We start from the raw sequence: 22,479 nt of genomic DNA on the forward strand, positions 1-22,479 counted from the left end.
CCGGGGCCGGGGGGCTGGCCCGGCCGGGAGGGCGCGGGCTTGGCCGCGCCTCAGGGGCGAGCGCCGGGTTGTGGCCAGCAGAACCGGGCGCAGTTCGCGTCTGGAGAAGGTTGCCCTGCCGCGGGTAATACACTAGTGGGAGAAATGCGATGGAACAGATGTTCAGGGTGCAGGGCCCGCGTGTCTGCAGTTCTCGTGCTGCCCCAGAGACCCGTAACAGCGTGAATTCCTCCGAAGCAGGGTGGGAAAGGCCCTGCCCCGCCGGCAGAAGGCCTTGCAGAAACAGCTCAAAGAGAGGTAAAGCAGACCTTAACAGGCTGGTGTCCGTGCTGCGGGCTCGGGCGTTTGAAGCGCACGGGCTCCCGTCGCCTTCGTGCAGCTGCTGGGCCCGCTCCTCGGCAGCGCTCGGATTCCGGCATCGTTTGTGGGAAGCGCAGCACTGGGGCAGAAACAACACCTGCAGACAGCAAAACTGGCCCTTCTAGGGGAAAGCCTTCACCTGGAGCTCTCTCTGCCTGGCTTCAGTCTTTCACCAAACCTGAAGTACTCCAGTTCCCTCCATCTTCATTGGAAATAGACTCGATAAAACCCCTCCTCACGAGATCCCATCAGGAATATCTGCCATGAAGTTGCTTGTTTCACTTGGCCAGCAGCAGTTAATTGTCTTCTCTGAAGACATTCAAAAACATTAAGGAGGTAATTGTGGCTACAATTAAATCGGTGACAAATCTGACTTGGGTAGGGTCAAGATTTCATCCTAGTAAGAAGTCAGTGACATGTGGAACTTCATGCAGTATAACAGGTCCTTATCAGCCCTCCGCCAGCCCTGCCAAAAATATTTTTAGAGCTAATCACAGAGCATGGTGTTCTGCTTTCCTGGTAAGCTTATTTTTGAAGGTGCAATTATCAAGAAAAAACAGCAATGTCCAAGCTAAAGCTTTTCATCATTACTAACTGTGAAGACATCCCTTTTTCACTTAATTCTGAGCTGTGCAGGCAAATATTGCATCCCACCCACTGCCCTGAAAGTGAGTTGCTTTTCCAATACTGTTATTTTTCAGCAAGTGCTTAAAAAACCTCAGTGTTTTATTTATGATATGTATTTTATTGTCAGAGTATTTCAGTTTGTTGTTTTTTTTTTTCTCAAGACACAAAGGAATGATGAAAGAAGAGTTTAAATTTTTGCTGCTGACACCACCACTAAAAAAAGAGAAGTGTAGTGATTGAGTTATTTTTTAGTCACATTTTCCTTTTAATTTTGAAACTGAAAAAAATGATCATGTGTTGGTATTGGGGTTGGGTATTGGAATATCAGTGGAAAAATGCACTTACATGAAACATGCTCTCTCAGGATAATAATTAAAAGTTCCTATTTGAATGATGTTATCATGGTTGTTTTTCAGTTCTCAGGAATTCTTTCTAAAACTAATGAAGTGGTTTTAAATAAAAAGTGGTTTTAATTTGTCACAATTATTTCAAAACATACAGTATTAATATTAGGCATACTTGATTACTATGGCTTTACAGTGTACAGTTTTTACATGACTGTCCTTTTTTAATAAAACTTAATTATGTTGCTTTATATTTTCAATATTTTTATTATCACTGGTATTTTACAAATATGTCAACAAGGGATAAAATCCAACTCCATATTTTAATGCACAGACTACTTCCATATCTAGATGTACAAGCTATTATTAAAAAGAGGAAATAGAGAAGTATCCAGTTTTCAACACAAGTGGTTTTATATGAAAATAGGCCAAGATATAAAATGCATTCTTCCTTTCTAAAGAAGTAAACAGCGTTTACCAGATGTCAAGTTTTTCCAGGAACAAACATGAAAGACCTCTCAAGGAAGGGGCTTTATGCTTTCAAAACACACAGATGCTTCACATGTGGTGGGAGCTGGCTCCCAGCGACGGGCTCCGAACGCAAAGAGAGGGAAGGAGGGGCTTCCCCAGAGCGCTGCCTGGAGAGAGCAGGGGGTGATGGAGCGGGCAAGTAGAGCAGGACGGGTTCTGGCAGGCCTGGACCTTGATGGCCCAGTGCTCTGTCAAGGTGGAGAAAAAACATCTGTGAACACAGTACAGGAAGAGTCAAGGAACAAATGAAGATAAACATAAATCTTGTGATTGTGTCTGAGGCAGGAGGGCAGAATGAGCAGTAAGGATGTGTGCACTTACTCCAAAGGGATAAGACAATAAACTACCTGTGTCCTGATGGGGATGATGGAGTTTGATCATCTAAGGAAGAACTGTTTTGAGCAGCTAGGCTTACTACCTTGAATGTAGAAAACGGCCAAACATTCCCAGACTAGTACAGTTTCTTTTGACATCTCTGCAATATTTCAGTGCTAGGAGGAGGATTAACCCCAGCCCTTTCCAGTACTGGAACATTCACTGAGGATGTGGGGAAACAAGTTCACATCCCTGCTCTGCCCAAGGGGATCTGAACCCACATCTTCACTACAAGATTATATAATGTGGAAGTGCTCTTCCTTCCTGAGGGAAGGCTGAGAGCTGCCTGTACTTTCAGTCTTTCTCCCCAGGGAGACTGTGAAAGAGAAGTAACATAAAAACTTCCTGAGCTGTGCAGGTCAGCAGTGCTCTGCTTCCATCACTATTTCAGTGGTGTTTTTCACAATCAAGTCTTCTCAGCCTCTTCATCCCTTCTCTTTTACAGATTCTGGCTGTTTGAAAAGGAAAGAAGCCATGACACAGCATCAGAGAGAAGAAACCTTTCTAGCCAACAGTCTCCCCCGTGTGTTGACATCATTGTAAGAGTCTCTAGTGCAATGTAATCGGCAAAAATGTTACCAAAAGCATGTAAAGTTTTTAATGGAATACTGAAACCTGATAATTTTTAAGGAATACAAGGTTCTTTGTGAGATGTGGAACTGTTTTTGCTACATGTATCCAAAGGCAAGGCAACAGGCAGCAATAGCGTATTTGGTTCGAATTAAAGATTTTTCTTCTTCATTAATTGTGGAGTCCTATATGCCAGGAAAATAAGATCATTTGAATTAAAAAATGGGAGTCAAATCCCTGAATTTGCACTGAGGCAATTATTAAGAGCTGGTCCATTATTACACTTCTCCAGACTAAGCACTTTAGTAATTTAGTAATTAAAATTACATAGTAATTAAAACTGCTACCCATAACAGTAATTTTTTAACTACAGATCCTGAATTCTGTTCCTGGAGGTTGACACCTTTAAAAGTAAGGTTACATCAGGAGTCCTATTACTTAGTCCCCTGAGTATTTTAATTAAAAAAATAGGCTTAATATTTACTTCAGTTCGCATCTGAAGTCCCAATATTCACAGAAATAAACGTTTTTCTTCTGGAAAACAGAGGATTCCTGTATTGAAGGACTGATTAATGTTGCTCCTTGAATAAGCAGAGACACATAACTTAGAGAAGAAGGCTGAAAAATCCTTCCCACATGGGGGCTCATTGTGGAGTCTAATTATGTATCTTGAAGACTGCGAGACTTAGATACTGATAGATTTTGTTTATTGAAATTGTGCTTGTTAGCTTGTGTTGCAATAAGGCAAGAATAATTTAATCAGTAGCCAGCAGTTCTTATAAACAGTGCATTCACTGCCTCTCTTGTGGCCAGCAGATACCAACTGTGTCTGTCCATGGGAAAGAGCTGTTTCTTTTGACATAGGAAAGAAAAGTTAAGACTGTTAATCCCTTCGGCCTGCCACTTGTTTAATAGTAAATTGGGAATTCAAATTCCGCTGAACTACTGAAATGCTTACTGAAAACCAGCAATGTCCTTTATACCTCAGTTATTCTGAATGTTATTTGTATGTGTAGAAAGTAAATTGATCTTTTAATGCTGAGACGAGATAATGCATTTTTCAAAGAAATGCTGTACGTCACTGTACATCTTCTTTGCAACATAAGCATTGCAAACATACTTAATACTCTATTAAGAAAGATCATTAAATATAATCAGAAGTCATTGAAAAGTAATCCCAGATTCCCTTAAAAATCTGTTTTTTCATTGATTTTAGCCTGAGCACATTCCCCTGTTATTTGGAATGTATGAATTATTAAAGGAAGAGAGTCAATATAAAGATTGCCTTAACAAAGACTACTCGCTGCTCTTTCTAGATTGAGTTTCTTCTTAGATGATTTCCTGCTGCCATAACAGATTAACTCAGAAAATCACTTTGATTTAGTAAGAGATGTCAAAACACCCAGCAGGTCTAACTGGTTTTCTTTCATTGTCAGTCAAAATAGTATGTGGTTTTAGCACTGATTCATGTTTCTGTCAGCTGTTATGCATAAACTTGCTGAGTAATCAATTCAGACACAGAAGATTTCAGAAAATTTGGTGCTAATAGGGAAGCTTTTAGGTTTGGTTATTTGTGCATCCAAGGAACCTGATAGCCTTAAAGATGTTCTCAATTCTTGGGTTTCAAATTCTTATCTTCCTGTATGGGTCACGTATGTGTAATTCCTGTATAGCTCAATAGCATTGTAGCTGTACATTTTATTAGGTCATTTTCAACTTGGGAAATACTGCAGTATCCCTGTAATCTTGTAGTCCAAGTATGATAGCCTGACTCAAACTCAGATGACCTCACAGTCTGATTGGAGATATGGCTGCTGAAAAGTGCCCAGAGAAAGACTAAGCTAAATGTGATTTTTTTTTTTTGAGACAGAAAAAAAATGTCTATGGAGAATATTCTGTTTCTGTTACGCCATGGATAGATCATGGTGTGTTGTGCCAATTCACTTTGCTCTTTTTTTCCCGTCCTAAGTCCTGAGAGGGTGTGGGAGAAGGTATTTTGGGTATAATTAGATATTAACTACAAAGGTATACATCTCTAGTATGCATAAACTATTCTTGTCTATTCCAAAGATTACCTAGCTCCTTTTAATCTTTCCTGCTTCTTGAATACTGTCATGTGGTTTATTTGGGACTCTACTGAAGTTCAAGTCAAGTTTTCAGTTCAGAAGATGGGAGAACAACAACAACAAAGGCTATTCTTACAACATCAAATGGAGCTCTATCTTCAGGATGACATATTGCAGGCAGTATAATATACTTCAGGAAGAGCAAGGAATGCCAAAGCTCTTACTTACCTTGCACACATAGTGTTCAGATTGTGCACAGTTAATGTTTTAGGTTTGAGTAAGTCTGGCCTCAGTGACGCTAATGCCTAGGATGTTATCAATAAAATTAAAAGGGTTTGTACTCACATCATTGGTTTGAAGAATCAGGATGTAGGAGCCTCAAGAATGGTGGTGGGACAAATGAAACCACAAATATTAATGGTGTTTCTGAATTTTTCACAGTAAGTACACAAAAGTTTGCAATAGCTTTCCAATATGAGCACCACAGTTTAAGGTTTTCTACTGTTAGAGGAATGGTTTATCTTTTCTTCTTCAGAACATCTAATAAAACAACTGTGACACAAATACCATGAAGTGAGAATTCTCCACACTAGGTTTCTTAAAAAATTTATCTCCTGTTACCATGAATTAAGAATGATCTGATAGCAGCTGCCGTGAGGTATGAATGGGACTACAATCTGCAGCAAAAGAAAGCAGTTCTGAATGCTTATTTAAAGATAGGTAGAGTTGTGACAAAAATAAATAACTGTTTCAATTTGTTGAGGATACATTGATAAACTATTAAACTAAAAAACTAGGAAGTAGAACAGGAAGGTACTGTAGCAGTTAATGGAGGTGTACATTTCATATAGATATTCAGAATTTTGTTAAGACTTCTGGCTAATAAAAATGTCTGTAATTTCAGTCTACATATAAGAGTGTTCTTGGACATGAACCACCTTCCTGGAAGAACTTTAGGCTAATAAGCTTCTCTTACTGAGTGCTGCTATTATGATTGAAATCTTAAGTCTTGTTAAAATAATGAATTCTCAGAATTCACTGAAAACATTTCATTAAAAATTTTAAATATGCTTTTTTAAGCTACATATAAATCATTAAATTAAATGCAGGTTTAAAAAACAGTTGTCAAACAGCAAGGAAATACACATCTACCTTCAAACACCCCTTATTTCAGTTCTTGTTGGATATTTCCTGCGTGGGGAGCTGCAGCAGCACCTCTGCCCCACTCCCACGTGAGACCAGGGGCTGTTACGCAGTTTTTTGCTGTTCCAGGCTGTCCTTCCCTCAGCAGGTCTTTGCATGGTTCCCACCATCTTCACCTCAGCACCTGTGACACCAGTGCTGCACCTCCACTCGTGTCCTCCCTGTGCCTCAGTCCCCTTGGATCCTTCTGAGCCCCTAGTCTGACTTCAGGTGCCCACTCCTGTCTTATTTTCCTGTTTTCCTGTAGGATTGCCACTTTGTCTCTGGGCAGTCTCACTAACAGCAGTGGAGGGCAGGGCCTGTGTTGAAGCCTGGCTTTGCCTTGCAGAGAAACACAGAAGTGAAATGGCTGCTGTTGTCCAAAATGGAAGGTGGCAGCCATGTTAAGGAAGGAGGAAACACACAAGGGAAGGCTGCCATCTGCCTCATGGCAAGGATCAAACTGCTGTCCTCAGGAGAGCTGGCAGCGCTGAGAGCAAGAATGGCTTATCTATCTGGGGAGGATGGGGTGATGTGGAAATGCGGGCTGAGTGCCACAGCGAGCAACCCAGAGGGGAGACACACATGCAGACACACACAGAGTTAGGGTAGCCACCACAAAGCATGAACCTTTGGAGTCTGAGACCTTCTGCAATTCTGTGCTTTCTCTTTGGGCACCTCCAAAATGCTTCAGAGCATGACCATAATCTCACTGGCATCCTAGCAGGAGGGGGAAAAAGCATCTTCAAGCCACACGGCAGCCTGAGCCTTCATCTGGCTTTGGCAGAATCCCAGCTGTATGATCTGAACAGCTCCATGATTTTTCAGCCCCTACAGGTGTTGTGTCTTTTTCATTAATTAAGAAAGAAAAGGGAGGGGAAGAGTTAACTGCAAACACCTAATTTCTTCGGAGTTGTGGTTGTCAAGTGGAACCTGTCCCTTTACAGTAAATGTAGCTTTGCTTTTCAAAAGCAACTAAATTTTGCTGGGGATCCGGTATTTAAGTGCTTACGTTTGCCACTCTGACTTGTTCCTTGAAACATGTTGCATGTAGATACTCTTTGTCAGAGAAGTTTTCACATTGGAGTAAACACTCCTTATAAATGTTGATGGCTTGATTACAGAGAGATGACATTGAGAATGCTTTTAAAATAAAAATATCTAGGCTACTCACTTTTCTGCACTGGTCACTAAGGGAAAGACTTAATTTTGCAAGTTATAATGACAACATAGTAAAAAATGGGGCAATGATTTGCCAGCACACTGTAACATCAGGAGGGCATAAGAGCCAGAGGAAAAGCTCCTGCTTGCTGGAAAGTGAAAGGTGGATGTCTGCTGAATGACTCCTTTAAATCCAGGTGAAATGGCTGTCAGTTCCCAAGTCATATGCTCAGCAGGAACATAATTTTGTATTGTAAAGTTATAATATTTTCCTCTTTTTGGAGCCTGACCTGACCAGCAAAATGCAGGATCAGGTACTGAAAGCATTGCTGTCCTTGCCTTTTCAGAAGCCAGAATGGTCTCCTGGAGGCTTTTCTACATAAATAGAAACAGTCTTTTCTTAGAAGACATAGAAATAATTCTGAAGCATTGAAAAAAAGTAATTGTGGCCCATTATCTTACATAACTTGTGACCTTTCAAGGTCTATATCTACTCATAAAGGTGAATTTTATCCATGAGTACTTAAAGGTCCCTGAACCAGAACTAAAAGCATGACCAAAAATGTATTTTAAGATTCATTTAGAAGCCTGCTTTTTTAATTTTATTTTTTATATGTGTATATAAATTCATTTTTCTTTTTTCTCAACAATACTAAAACCCATGTGAAAAAGTGGGACGGCATTTTTGGTTTAAAAGTATTTCAGGTTGTACTTCCCTTTGGTAAAAAGCTACCTCAATTTTTTTACCATTCATGATGAAGTCTAAAGACCTACAGATAAACAGAAAGATCTAGCTGGCGTTACAGTTCTTGGAGGGTTGTCCATGTATATAGTTATTTTTACACAATTCACTATTTCAAAAGAAGTTGCCTGTAAACCCAGTTGGGTGGGACAAACAGAATTCTGTTGTTCTGTGAAGGCTCATTTATGAGAGAAGCAGTTCAAATTAGATTGTGTAAAAGACATTGGTTTTTGGTCTGGACACTGGTTATATTTAAATCAAGTTTGGTGAGGACTCCTGGGGACACTTGGAATTTCAGCCTGTTCCAAGATCCAGGATGAGGCATCTGATGAGTCCTTGTTGACAGATTTTTGTCAGACTCACTGCAAATCTCATTTACTCTGTAGCCTTGGCAGTGCTTAGGATGCCTAGGATGGCCTAGGACCAGGATGCGTTCTTGGTCAAATTTGCGCCTGATGGTTTCCCTTAATTTTAGTCCATAATTTGTAGCAGCCCAGAAGCTGCTTCATGAACCAGCCTTATAATGGAGGCAGAAACCTCTGAACAAGGGGCAAATATCCAGCTGCATACAGCATCTTCTATAGTCACCCCAGTAGAACTTGATGGAGACAGAGTGCTAAGAGAAACAAAGTCTCCCAGCTGGAGACCTGTAACTAGTGGAGTCCCCCAGGGATCAGTGCTGGGGCTAGTCCTGTTCAAGATCTTAATCAATGACCTGAAGGAGGGGACAAAGTGTATCCTCAGCAAGTATCCTCACCTAAGGCTGTGAGGCCATTCAGCAAGATTTGGATAGACTGGAGAGCTGGGTGAAGTGGAACCTAATGAAGTTTAACAAGAATAAGTGTAGAGTCCTGCACCTGGGGAGGAATAACAACACACACCAGTACAGGGTAGGAGCCAACCTGCTAGAAAGCAGCTCTGTGGAGAAGGACCTTGGTGTCCTGGTGGACAGCAACTTATCCATGGGACAGCAATGGGCCTTGGGGCCAAGAAGGCAAATGGGATCCTAGGTTGCATTAAGAACAGAGTGCCCTAGTGAGACCCCATCTGGAGTATTTTGTGTCCAGTTCTGGGCTCCCCAGTTCAAGAGGGACAGGGATTTACTTGAGAGAGTCCAATGGAGGGCTACAAGGGTGATTAAGGGACTGGAACACCTGTCCTATGAGGAAAGGCTGAGAGACCTGGGGCTGTTTAGTCTAGAGAAGATTGAGAGGGGATCTTATTAATGTATATAAATATCTGAAAAGTGAGTGTCAAGAAGGAGGGGCCAGTCTCTTCTCAGTCATGTCATGTTGTAGGACAAGGGGCAATGGATGCAAACTGCAACACGGGAAGAGTCCAGCGCAGAGCCACAAAGATGATTAAGGGAGTGGAACATCTCCCTTATGAGGAAAGGCTGAGGGAGATGGGTCTCTTTAGTTTGGAGAAAAGGAGACTGAGGGGTGACCTCATCAATGTTTACAAATACGTAAAGGGTGAGTGTCAAGAAGATGGAGTTAAGCTTTTTTCAGTGATGACCAGTGATAGGACAAGGAGTAATGGATACAAATTGGAGCATAGGAGGTTCTATAAGTTTCAACTCAACATGAGGAGAAACTTATGTACTGTGAGGGATACGGAGCACTGGAACAGGTTGCCCAGAGAAGTTGTAGAGTCTCCTTCTCTGGAGACTTTCAAGACCCATCTGTATGTGTTTCTGAGTGACCTGCCCTAGGTGGTCTTCCTCTGGTAGGGGGATTGGACTTGACGATCTCCAGTGGTCCCTTCCGACCCCTAACATCCTGTGATTCTGTGATTCTATGAGATTCACACCTGGCTTGCTTGTTTTGCAATAGGTTCTTTCTGCAGATGAACATGAATGGGACCCTGGGTAATTTTCTTTTGCTTTAGAAATCTTTTGCTCCTGGCTATTGAATGGGTCTGCCTACCTGAGCAGCTAAGAGCACTACATAAATGTCTCTATGATGTGAATCACCCTTGCCTGTGAATCTCATACACCTGATGTTCTTTAAGTTACATCACTGAAGGCCTTTGGAGGACAGGAACCGAATTTTGTCTTGGAGAAGCTTAGTTCGAAATTGTGCACCAGGGATTTTTCTAACACAGCCCAAAGGTAATGAGAACATGGAATCTTTGGGCTGTTGAGAAAGAATACAGAGGTTGATCCTGTTATTATTTTGATTTGTACTCCATTATAATTTCCTCTTTTATCCTGAATAAGAGAAATACATACACAAAGGTGACCTTTTAAAGCTCTTCATTGCTGAAGCTTCTATAGAAGTGTTAAGGCTTGACTTTTTGCAATGTGAGCAACTTTATGAGATTTTTCAAACTGTAAACAAAGGGACTTTCCAAAATGCCCGTGTCACTGGTATGGATTAAGAGAGTTCCAAAAGAGTTACCTAATCCTCAGCGAGTAAAGCTTTTAATGGAATTTTATAAGCTATCTCCTACATTCTCTCCACTCTAGCATATATGCTCAGTGATTAAAATACTTACTGTTCTGATATTTCAAGTTACCAGGTCATCTGTGAAGGTTTCTGAGACTCTTCTTTCTATAGAGTATGGCACCTAAGTGAAGGTGACAAGCAAATGGCTGTAGTCTGAAGTCTTCTTTAACTACTGAGATTTGCTGAATTCACATGTGCTTGCTGGGTCTCAGAGATGAGTGACAGAAGCAGCTACCACTTTTGACAGCAGTTGCTTATCAGGTCTAAATTTGAATCTCTTAAACTTAGTGGCAAGGCTTGGGTCAATATGCTTAGTAAGTGATTTGTGATCGCTATTGCTCTGCATATACTCTTTTTACAATAGTTTTACAAACAGTTGGCTCCAAACTAATGTAATCTGTCTTTCTTCTAACATAAAACCAGTAATGGCCATTGGATTGCATGTTGGCACCTGGCATGTAAACATGCAAATCTTGATTGATAAATGGGCAAAATAGTATAGTTTTGGAACAGGCTGTAGTTCTCATTGCAGGAATAGTAGGCAGTGTGCTCAGAGAAGGTATTTTCTCACTTCATTCTTTGACTGTTTCTTGTGTGATTTTATAATTTCACATAAGTAAAAATCTGATGTAAGCTTCTTTCTAAACATACTTGCAGAGTTGAGTTTTTAAACATGAAGACCAGATGAGATTTCAAATAGAAGAGATTTGTAAACAGAATAAAGCAAAAAAATAAAGAACAAATTTTGCAGTCTTACATATAAATTAATTGGCACATGACACTATTTTATACTGTTAATGTAATTTTTTTAATGTGGTCATGAGCATCATAGGAGCAACTTGCAAGCCTCAGAATGGGCATCTCAGCCGATGTACAAGACCCCATATTCAGAATCATATGGTGGGGAGAATTCCTTATGCATAGGAAACATTCTCTGGCTTTGGCCTCACTGAAGAATAAACCCCATGCCATCCTACTGTGGCCCCTCCCTGGCTCCATGACCTCTCATGCTAGCACAACAAACACAGCTTGCCCAGCTCTCCCTAGCATGGCCGTTACCAGCATGGAAGAGAAGCATTGTGCTGTAGATTAATGAAATTTGGACTTCAATGCAAGGAAGCATGAGGAAAAGACCTGTTCAGTTCAGGTCACACACAACCTAGAGAATCTGACAGGTCTACGAATAAATTGAGGTTTACAGCTATAGTGGAATAAGGGCAAATTGGGCTCTAGGTGCACTACAGCCCTAGGTCACGTGCAGTTCCTCTCTTTAGTACTGTCCTTTGAGATTATTTCCAGGCCAAAAATGAGATCATTAATTGTATTTGGTTCAGACTGTGAATAACTTCTTAACAAAGAACAAGATTATGTTTTAAATTATGTATTCTCAAAGAAAATAAGACGTGGATGCAAATACATCATCTCTCAAGCCACAGGTAGATTGGTCTGTAGCATCTATGCCTCAAGATACTGCTGATCTGAATATCACTTTTAAGAAAGGAGATTTCTTTAAGACTAACCAGAGGGGGAATGGGTCCAGTTCCATCACCTTTTATAACTCAAGAGAACTGTGTAATTTGTTTCTTGCAAAGTCACACACTTTGTGTAGTCACTTCTGCACAGTTTACATGCTAAGGAAAAAAAATACCCTTTGCATTATATAGGCTGTTAGACCTATTATCTCAGAGGACTTAAAGTCCTCCAGTTTCTCTTGTCAGCTGGAGATGTGGAGGTGAAGTAAAGACACTCTTTTGGCACAGGGTAGCTTCTGCTAGCATGCCACAGATATCCTGTCATGCCCAGGACACGCTCCAAAATTAACCAAGGGGCCTAACCTGCACTGCAAGTTTTTAGCCAGCCCTTGTTGTCTTTGAATGGTTGAGAAAGAAGTTGCTGCCTGCTGATAGATCCCTAAGGCAGAGCAAAGTAATGAAGAACTGGGCCATAAGTCAGGTTTTTGTTCTTGATGCTGTATAGTTCTTGGCTCCCAATTTGATATTTTAATTGGAAAATAATGCTTCATAATTGAAGAGTGCATACTTTGAAATGGTGACTTTAGCCAAGTATTAGTTATGTTAAATTAATTTAGAAGATCCATTTTACATTATGAGAAGTGACCTAATGAATCACAGAAGAAACGCAAAAATTAAAACTTATACTGACTATAAAAACTAGTTTTTCTAGATTTTATCAGATTGATTTCAAGTCTCTGGGCAAAATGAAGATAATATCTATGAGACTTCAGTTTCACAAAGATTGTTTGGTTTAGACTGGGGAAGCTGAATTGTAATGCTTGCAGATTTCTTGTAAGCAAAATTGTAGATTTGTTACAGGAATCAATTATCAGTAAATGGGAAGTGACAAAGTAAGTGCTGCACTTAGAAAACATAACAGAGGAATATAACATTTTTCTAAAGCTCACAATGAGTTTAAAATTACAAGAGATACTATAAATGTGGTTCTGCAGTAAGAAAAAAAGATTTGTAAATGGATTTTTAATATGCTTTAAAAAATTAAGAAATATAAACTAAAAGGAAGAAAGGGCATACACCAGGAACACATTTTAGTCCAATCAGCTAGTTAGGTCATCAATTAGAAAACACAGCAAGGGCAAACAGATCAATGGTTCTACCTTTAAATGAAAGCAAGTGTGTTTACTTACCAACATTTGCATCTTTGAGATAAGCAAAACCTCCTGTCATGTCAGTTAAAAGTCTAGGTCTTGTTGATGTTGCCTCTTTTTTTCCCTAAGTAATTACTTTTGCATTCACTTGTTTTGTCCTTACCTGACCTTGCGCAGAGACTGGCTGTCAGAAATGAGTCAACTATTGACATCATGCAGCTCTCCTCAGAACATCCTATGGCAGAAGATTCAATCACAGAGCTCATTCTCCTTCACCCTGAAGAGACAGATTCAGATCTAATCCTAATTGGAATTAAATAGAATTAATTTATCATGACTGCTTTCAGTAGCTTCTTATCTGTCAGGAACAGTTCTGAATGGACAAGTGCCTGTGTGGCAGCTGGATCACTAAAAGCATCTGCAGGTTCTTTTAGGGGTGGTGGAGGAGCAACCACATTCACTAGGACTAATCCACCACAGTCACAGGAGACCCTGTGATATGTGTTTACTTCACGAGCATCCACAAATAATCCTACTTCATGGGCAACTGTGAGTTTGCTGTACTTAAAACTGAACTGGTCTTCAAGTAAAAGGTCAGAAAGCATAATAGAGGAAGAGATTTCTTAGGAAGGACTGTTTCAGCATGGAATAAAACTATCTCTTGCAATATCAAAGGAGTCTGTCCTTTAAAATAAAGGAGGAAGACCTAAGAAAAAAGTTCAGTGCCATTTCCTGAGCCATTGCCAGAACATGACCAAGAAGGATCCATTCCCAGGGTATGAACCTGAAAGCTTGAACCAACCCATTGGTTAGCGTTAACAGTTACTTTGGTCCTTGTGCTGGTGAATTTAACAGGAAGAACTTTTGGTCATATAACTTGTGCAATGTGGAGATGGTTCTTTTAGCTTCAAGCTGTGCAAAGCAGGCAGGAGATGCTCTTGTTCTGCCTGGTGTAGAAGTAGCACATTTATACAATAAAGAGAAAAAAAAACCAGGTTTGTCATTCTCAAGCTTGAGAAATCTTGGGAATTATCCTAAAATCTTACTACTTGTGAAACAACTTATTTCAACAACAATAATTGATATACTTTGTGATTATGATTACATTGTCTACAATAAATTATTCCCCCTTTAGAATCTAAATATTGTGCTGTTCATTTACAGGAAGGAAAAAAACCAGCTGGAGCCACAGCTGTGCTGGCAGCAGATGCCACAGCCATAAGGCTCATGGCCTTTAGGTGTGATACATGAAGATAACTATTTCCATGGGGAAGCAAGACACTAGTATAGTGCTGTCTGAGCTATGGAGACTAAACTGTAGTTTCCATAGCTGAAGGTCAACTGAAATACTGTTCAACTTTCTGGGTCTAATAAGTGCAATAGTAAGTTTAACTGATACACAAATCCATTGGCTCTGCAAAACACAAGGAAAAGCTTAAAAACATATATTTATTGGAAGACTTTGTCTTCCTATTACTCTGGAAGAGCACGAAGAGCCTTCTCTGGGTATATAAGCACAGTAAAAATGCATAGCACTCTAAGTGAAAGATGCCATCAGTGTCTCAGTGCTTGCATGCCATTACAATATAATGTAACTGGACAAAAATAAGTTAATTGCAAGATAATCCTCAAAGTCCATTTCCTGCTCCCCACATGAAAAAGCTGGCTTTGTTTAGCCTTTAGGCTTGGTTTGCAAGTTAGAAGTCACAAGGAAAACTACAAATTTTTGTGGTGGGACGTAGCTGCTAGAGATGTACAAGAATATATATTGTACATTTCCTGGCTGGCGGTAGGTAGGTGTAAAGATTAGTGGGATACAAAGGCACTTAGAGTTCTGGGAAGAAAAGTCTAGAGAGAGACTCAGCTTACTGCAATTCAAAGCAGCTGTGGGGTGTGAGAGTGCTGGAATTTTCTCAACCTGCTTTCCTATCGCTTGGTTTTTAACTGCTTTGCAAAGTGTAGGTTACGGTGACTGCTATCCGCAGCTTTCCTTGTCATTGTCTTACTGACAAAGCTCCCTCTTTTTGTCTGCAGTTGTATGGCCCAGGTCAGGGATCCAAAGGTGAATTTGCTCAGCACTGACAGGAGCAGTATGCAGAGAGTTCATTACTTGCTGTGAGTCACCCAACCCAGCTTCCAGAGAAAGAAAGATCTTTTGGATTTTCTGCCTGCTCCTGAATCTTATTGCTATTGTGAGAAAGGGAAAAAAAACAAACATCCTTTGACTCTGTTTTTATTTTGAAACATTTTCTCCCCTTCCGTCATTCAGTATGTGACATTTAAAAAGCACTTTCCTGCTGCTTTCACAGACCAGATTCTCAGCAATGTTGTTTGGAAGAAACCTGTGGACATCATCTACCCCATCTCATGCTTGAAGCAGAACTTGTCGTAGAACTGAATCAGATCAGCCATGGCTTTGTCTAGCCAAGCCTGGAAAACTTCCAAGGATGAAGATCCCTTACCTTCTCTCAGTAAATGCAGCGCAACATGAGTAGAAAGAGAAGCTGACTATAGACCTTCATTTTTCACGTTTGCTGGCTGGTAGAAGCGCAATCAGCAGAGGACAGAATGAGTAATCTGTCTTTCAAATAAGGAAGATGGTTTTGCAGCAGTTAACCTTGTTGATGAAAAGTAAATGATGCTGTAATGTGGTCTATGGTTTCTGTTTTATTTTGGTGATATTCATGAAGCATCAACTTTTAGAATCATATCATCCTACTCTTCTTTGTGTGGAAGTTTCTAGCGATATTGATTGCAGAAATCTGATATAAAATATACTCCCATATTAAATAGCTTAGACCCCCTTTGCCATGCAGAAGAAAATACCCACTTGCCACCAACCAGTCTTCCAACTGTGTGGAGCTCTGAGGGAAACTAAAGATGGCAGAGAAATGCTTCAGAGGGGTGTTGCTAATGAAAAGATGCTGGAACAAAGGTGGTTATAGCAAAGCAGAAATTCTTGTTTCTACCCTCAGGTATAGAGTGGTAGGCTCGCACCAGGTGCTGGAAGGAACACTTACCTTTCCCTAGTAGGACTGGAGCCTCTGGCACAGGTTTTATTTTCTTTCCCATTTCCTCTCAACCCATAGCAAAGGTTTTCTAAGAAGTAATTATAATAGGATTAGTATGTGGTGGAAGTAAAAGTGCTTATTTGCAGTGTGACTAGGGAAAATGGAATTAGGAGAGTACAGAAATATTCTGTTGGATTGTCTGAATTCTCAAAATTCTGGGAAAGGGCTGATTGAGTAGGTTATTTTTACTTAAGGCGAGTTCCCTAATCATGAGTTTTAAAATGCAGTAACGCAGAGGAGGACCTGAGGGTGATGGAGAGTAGAAGAGACAGGAGTTCACAATGTGATGAAGTCACAAAAAATGAGTACTGTACCAAATATATAAACAGGGTATGACTTTTTAGGACAGGAAAATGATTCTGCTTCATGCATCTTTGCTTACATTTGGGAATTCTGTGTCCAAGTTTTAAAGATTTTGAAAATTTGATGGTATCCTGGACAGCTGACAGTAATCCTAAGGCTGGGAGGAATTGTTCATATGGAGATAACAAGGGAATTTAAGCCTGGAAAGGAAAAGCTGAGGTGATAAGCCATTATTTTTGTTATGTGAGGTGATTGCTGGTATAAAACAAAGGGAATGTCCTGATATCAAACTAACTCCCCCACTATTTAGTTCTAAATGAGCTTTCACTGATTTACCCTATTTGCAGGTGGCTTTGCATACCAGTACATGCCACTGAGTTGTTTCCTGCATCACAGAAAATTGTCAGATGCATCAAAACCAGGATGGTGGTAGGCACCAGACTTCCCCATATCAGCTTGTCTGCCAGCGTGTCTTAAAAACACAAGTTATGCTGTCTTTTTCAGAGCTTTACAGCATATGAGTTACTACTTCTGCACACACATAAATGAAGAATACATTTATTTCCATGTATAGCCATGCACAGAGATATTAGTACATCAGTTCCAAAATGTGTTTTATCTAAGAATATGGACCTGGAAATAAGTATTACTAAACTGATAGGTTACCATGGTCCTATATGTTAGGTAGCTCAAGGTATCTGGACATTTGTTCAGTACAGTAAGATGCGAAAATACTGGATTAAAAACAAGCAAGAAGCTGATGGTGTAATTAGGAGTTGCCAGAGTGGATGCATCTGCTAACTCCAAAGTTTTCACAGGCTGCTTGTTTACAGTGTTTTTACTATATCCTGCATAAAAATTCTGGATTTGTCTGTAAAATGTGAACCCCCCTAAAAAAGAAGCATAACTTTTTTATATAAGCTTGTGTATGAATGATCTAATCTCTATATATATCCAACTGCTTTACAACTAGTTTGGGAAAAGCAGACCCTTACCTAGTCTAATCTCAGTCCTTGAATGTTACATCTCCAACTCACCATCTGTAAACACCAATACTGTGGATGTCAAAGAGCAACAGGATGCAAGGTACATCTTAATGCTGTTTTAATGTGGAGGCTGTGTGGATAATACTTTTAAGATTACTCAGTTTTGCTCCAAACCAGGAGGAGACTTAGTAGCTGAAAGAGCTGATGACTGGAAGTCAAAATTTTTGCTCTGTTTCATGAGGGTATTTTTTTTCCCTAAGAAACAAATAGTTATGAACATAATAAATCATAAGCCTTCTTTTATGTTATTTTTAAAGAGAAGCAAGTCTAAGTTAGGTCAGATGCATTCAAGCTCTATTGCCATCCTTTTCTGAGCATTTCATCTACATGCAGCTTTCTTGTACACACAGCTACAAGAAAGCCAGGGAAACATTATAAAAGATCTGTTTCTAGTGATGTGAGTGGGAGTGTTGCTGCTCTTGAGTGTTTTGTGCCCTTGAGGTGCCTTTCCATCCCTGCTGATGGTTGAATCGCAGACAGGGGGGCCTTTTACAATGCAGGTTGGGTTGTTCTGACTTCTTCAGTGCTGTCACGAATATATCTCAAGTACAGAAATTTCCGTGAGTACGTGTCCTGTCCTACCCTCACAGTCTTACTTCACAAAATAAATACATTATGTTGAAGATGACCTTCCCCTTCTATAAGGCCCTTAAAGACCTTTTGTGGTATGCATCTGGTTTAAGACAGCAGCTGTCAGCACAGGTACAATGCATCTGACTATCACAACATAGAAATCAGGGGGTGAGGCAGCACTCTCCTGTAGACTGGATCACTTCTGATCTCATTACTCTGTGCCAGGTGGAAAAGGAACTCAGGGCCTGCCTTCGTGTATAAAAGCTCACAGACTTGATGATGAATGAACGCATATGCAACTTTTGTCAGGAGCAATAGGATGGGCTCTGTATATGACAGATGCTGTGCATTAGTTGTTCTTTTTTTTTTTTTCTTTTTCTTTTTTCCTCTTGCTGTGTTATGATTTGAAAACACGGCATGAAAATGGCAGAGAAACCTGAATAGTGCTGCATAGCTAGGGCTACTGTTAATGCAAATTCTCTTTTTCCAGTGGCTTGGTCTAAGACAGAATTAAAGGATTTATGCACACATATAATTATGTATAAATATCTTCTATGCATGTAGATTTATCTTTCCCCTTTCAGCGTTAATTTTCAAGAGAGAGAAGAGTTTATGTGGGCCTTTTGCCCTCAGAGGCCAATTCAGATCAGTACTGAAAGGTTCTGTTTCTTTGGCTCCGTGCCTTTTCATATGTGGTTTGTTTGTTTTGTTTTGGTTTGGTTTTTGTCTGAACATTGCCCTCATAGTAATTTGTTGTCCTTTGGCACTAATGGTTTGGCAATATTTGGAGGCTCTTCTGGCTTCTCTCTATCAATAGCAGAATTTGATCAGCCTTTGTATTTGTGGCAACTTTTCTTAATTGCTCTAACACAGTCTACAAAGTGACTTCCACAACCAACTTTGTAGCCTACCGTAGCCAAGTCTGACTTTCCAAATGGTCCTGTACAACACTAAGCCCCACCACATTTGCTCCTGATGAATACAGCTTGTGCTGTCTGCTGGATTGCTTCTAGCCCTTTGGTTTCCCTCAGCCTCTAATAATGCAGAGCTAAAAAATATCAATGCATCAACCTACTGCCTTGCAATCAAACGAGAAATCAGAGAAACCTATTGACTGAACTGGCTTAGCTGCTTACTGTAGTGGCTTTAACCTTGGTCACGAGTTTCTGTTTCAGGTGTCATCACACAGGGGAATATTTAATTACTCCTTCCTTTAGGCTGAATGAAAGCTACTTACCAGACCTGTGTGAGTAATGGATTTTGTTGTGGGGGAAGCATAAAAGTCAGGTGTAAAATTGTTTGGATTTACTCCACGTTAAATGTATCGTTGTGACTGGAAATTAAAATGTAATTTTTGAATGAAACTTGTTTTGATTAAAAAAGCATTAAAATTATTCACGTAACTCAACCCAGTTGTAATATTTTCCAGATTTGTCTTTCCTCAGCATAATTTCTGATCTCTGGAAATGTCTTCTACCTCATGTGTTGTGTTCAGTATATCCATTTAATTGATAAATTAGTGACAACATTTTTTAGGAATACTAAAAATAGGCTTTTGAGGATCATAGCTTGAAAGGTTTTGGTGTATTTTTTTTTTTTTCACCTCACCTTAGTTCTTAAAACCACTTTTATATTTTGGGCTTATTTTCTGATTCCTGCTTTCACTGATTGCTCTCCTCCAATACTGAGCAGTGTAGGAAGCTGTCTAAGGCCATTTTTTCCAGCACTTCCTCCAAATGTGAAGGGCCTCATGTTTTCTTTTACTTGCACTTATCCACTTACATTAGTGGCTCATCTTCTCTGACTACATTCTTAGACTTACAGACTGTGTTCAGTATCACAGTAATTTCTGAATCATTGTTAATTTCTGCCTAAATCCTAAACCTACTTTTTTCACATATGTTCTTGGTAAAGCTCTTCATAATCCTCTTACCCATTTGCCCAGCACTGCTAACATGGATTTCTTTTTCTTGATATTCTTGCTCTTTCGGAAGTCCTTGAAATTCACTTTTGGAATATAGTCACTTACATTCTGAAAAAGATTTTTTAATGTCATGCCAAGAAAACTGTGATCACTGTGTCTTGAATTGGGATATAGTTCAGAAAGGTGGATTCTTCTCCTGTGCTTCAAATCTTTGATTTCAGGATCATGAAATTGTAGCCTGTGTGATTTAGTCTTCTAAAAGCTTTTCTACCAGAAAAACCATGTTGAAGAACCTACATCTAATGCCAACTTTCACAGATTTCCAGGGAAAGATATCATTTTTAGATGTTTTAATAGCCTAGACTAGATAGTGCTGACTCACGCACTGAAGACCAATAATGATACATATGCTTATGTTTACCGGTTTCTGTTGATGGTCTGTGAGTAGAAACGTGGAACCTGTCTGATAGGCAGGTGAACTACTTGCATTTTGCTTTTCAAAGCTTTTAATTGTTTCTCATTTTTGTATATGATATAGCCATATTCTCTACAGAGCTGGTGTCTTTCTTTTGCAGTCAGCAAGACAGGTTTGGGTCACTTTGCTTGCTAAATTCTGTGAAATCTTAATGTAGTCTACAAACAACTCATAATCTAAAAAGAATTGAGACATGTAACATTGATGTATAATTCTTGCATTCACTTATAGAGTGTGCAATATGCACATGCTAGCAGTTTCCTCTGGTGCCTGCAAATTGAACTGAAAATTGTTTTGACTTACGTTCAGTATAGTGTATAGAATAGTAATTCTGCAAGATACATCTTAATTATCAGAGGAAGAAGTGAATTGGTATCCAAAGCAGAAAGTAGGACAAGAAAATCTATGTCATGTCACAGTCATTAGTCCAATCAGAATATGAACAAAGAGGAAGGACTGTGGAGGTGCTAACCTTGTCAATCATAAAGGAAGACAACCTCAAAAACTGATATTAATCTCATAGTTATTATTAAAATATTATTAATATCTTCTTTTATCAAGTGACGTCAACTCTTATGAGTGGTGTCTTACAAAATATGCTAGAGATTCTAGTGGGTGCTTTGTTGGGAATAAGAGAAAATAAAATCACTATGTATTGAAACGATTAATTTAGTCTTAAGATCTCTGGGGCTATGGGGAAAAGCAGATATCAGCCCTATCCTAGACCTTGGAAGGTATTTTTCCCGGGCTTTTTAGCAAGGAGAATATCTGTATTATACCCATATTTGATTAATCAGGTCTTGTGATTTTAAAAGTATGTTAGGCATGTGCATGAAGTGTTAACAGAAAGAATCAAGAATAGTGTGGTGGGAAGACCTCTTGTGAATGTTCAGGAGATTTTTATTTTTGGTTTTTTCCTCTGTGGGTTTTTTTTTTTTAATAAATTTTTGAGTGTGTTGGTTTCCCTCAACCTGTTGTATTTTGGTTTTTTGTTTGTTTGATTTGTAATTTGCCTTCTGAAAGGGGTTTCCTTTTCTTAGCTTTTTGCCTTTCTTAGCTGATTTTAGTACTTTTTTTTCTCCCCTTCCTGTTTTTGTCTTTCTTTTCCACTGTAGCTGTGTTATGTGGAACGGCTCTTGTCTCTGTAGTGTCACCTCTTTGAGGTTGGGCAGCACCTTTCTTTCTGCTACTCAGCATTTATAACAATCTATAAATATTTAACAAATTTCCACTATGATTCACACCTTAGCCATCAGTACTGAAGTCAGTGATTAGGGTATGACAGGGCTTTACACTATTTTCACTGTGCAGTATCTATCACATCAGCCCAGTGCAGGCAGATATCTGTGTTGTAGCTGAGAACCCTGGGGACAGGAATTTCATTACTTCAGTCAGAGACAGAGTCCAGTTGGAGCTAGTCTTGGCACATAGCTCTCCCTCTCTGAAGTCCTCATTCCTTTAGCCCAAGCTGTGTCTTACACTCTGCTGGTCACAACAGAGGTTGTGTACAATCACAAGCGGCTCCTGACAGCTTTAGCAGGGAGCGTGTGGTGGCCCTGGCAACAGCTCTGGAAGTTTCAGAATTGTTTGCAAGCTGCCTTCAAGAAGTGGAGAACTTGTATCCATAAACTGCCCTTCCAGCCCTTACTGGCTATGTGGAAGAAAATGAAAATTAAATTTTCAGAACGTTGTGAGAAGACCTGTGAACATGCTTGGAATGAATTTTGACATTTCTAGCAACTCCAAAGCAGGAGAGCAACAGGATCCCAAAGGTCGGCTCTGAAACAAGCAGTCTGGCTTGTGGAGGCTTTGGGACACCAACTTTTCCTCTGTGGGCTCAGGCGAACCAGCATTAACACCATGGGCATCAGCCAGGTTTCCCACACAGCAACAGAGTGCAAAAGAATTTATCTCAGTGCTTTGAAGTTGGACCTCTAGGGAAGTTTTGTCCCAGTTCTGCTTCTGTTGTCATTATGGAGCATGTGAGTGCAACCACTACAATGAGCAAGGTGATGATATTTAAAAAATAAGATCCCCTTTGTACACTTTTCTAACA

General features: G+C 39.8%; 1 long non-coding RNA gene across 2 annotated transcripts; it reads left to right on the forward strand.

Moving 5' to 3' along the window:
• The first annotated feature begins 15 nt into the window (after window positions 1-15).
• Window positions 16-3,060, forward strand: LOC127390688 (uncharacterized). 2 transcript variants are annotated; one of them, XR_007890911.1, is made up of 2 exons: window positions 16-1,028; window positions 2,683-3,060. It is a non-coding gene; the product is annotated as an uncharacterized LOC127390688 (long non-coding RNA). The 2 variants fall into 2 exon arrangements; XR_007890912.1 differs by having other exon boundaries at window positions 16-696.
• The last annotated feature ends 19,419 nt before the right edge of the window (window positions 3,061-22,479 follow it).

Source organism: Apus apus, chromosome 1 (assembly GCF_020740795.1).
Source record: "Apus apus isolate bApuApu2 chromosome 1, bApuApu2.pri.cur, whole genome shotgun sequence".
NCBI lineage: Eukaryota > Metazoa > Chordata > Aves > Apodiformes > Apodidae > Apus > Apus apus.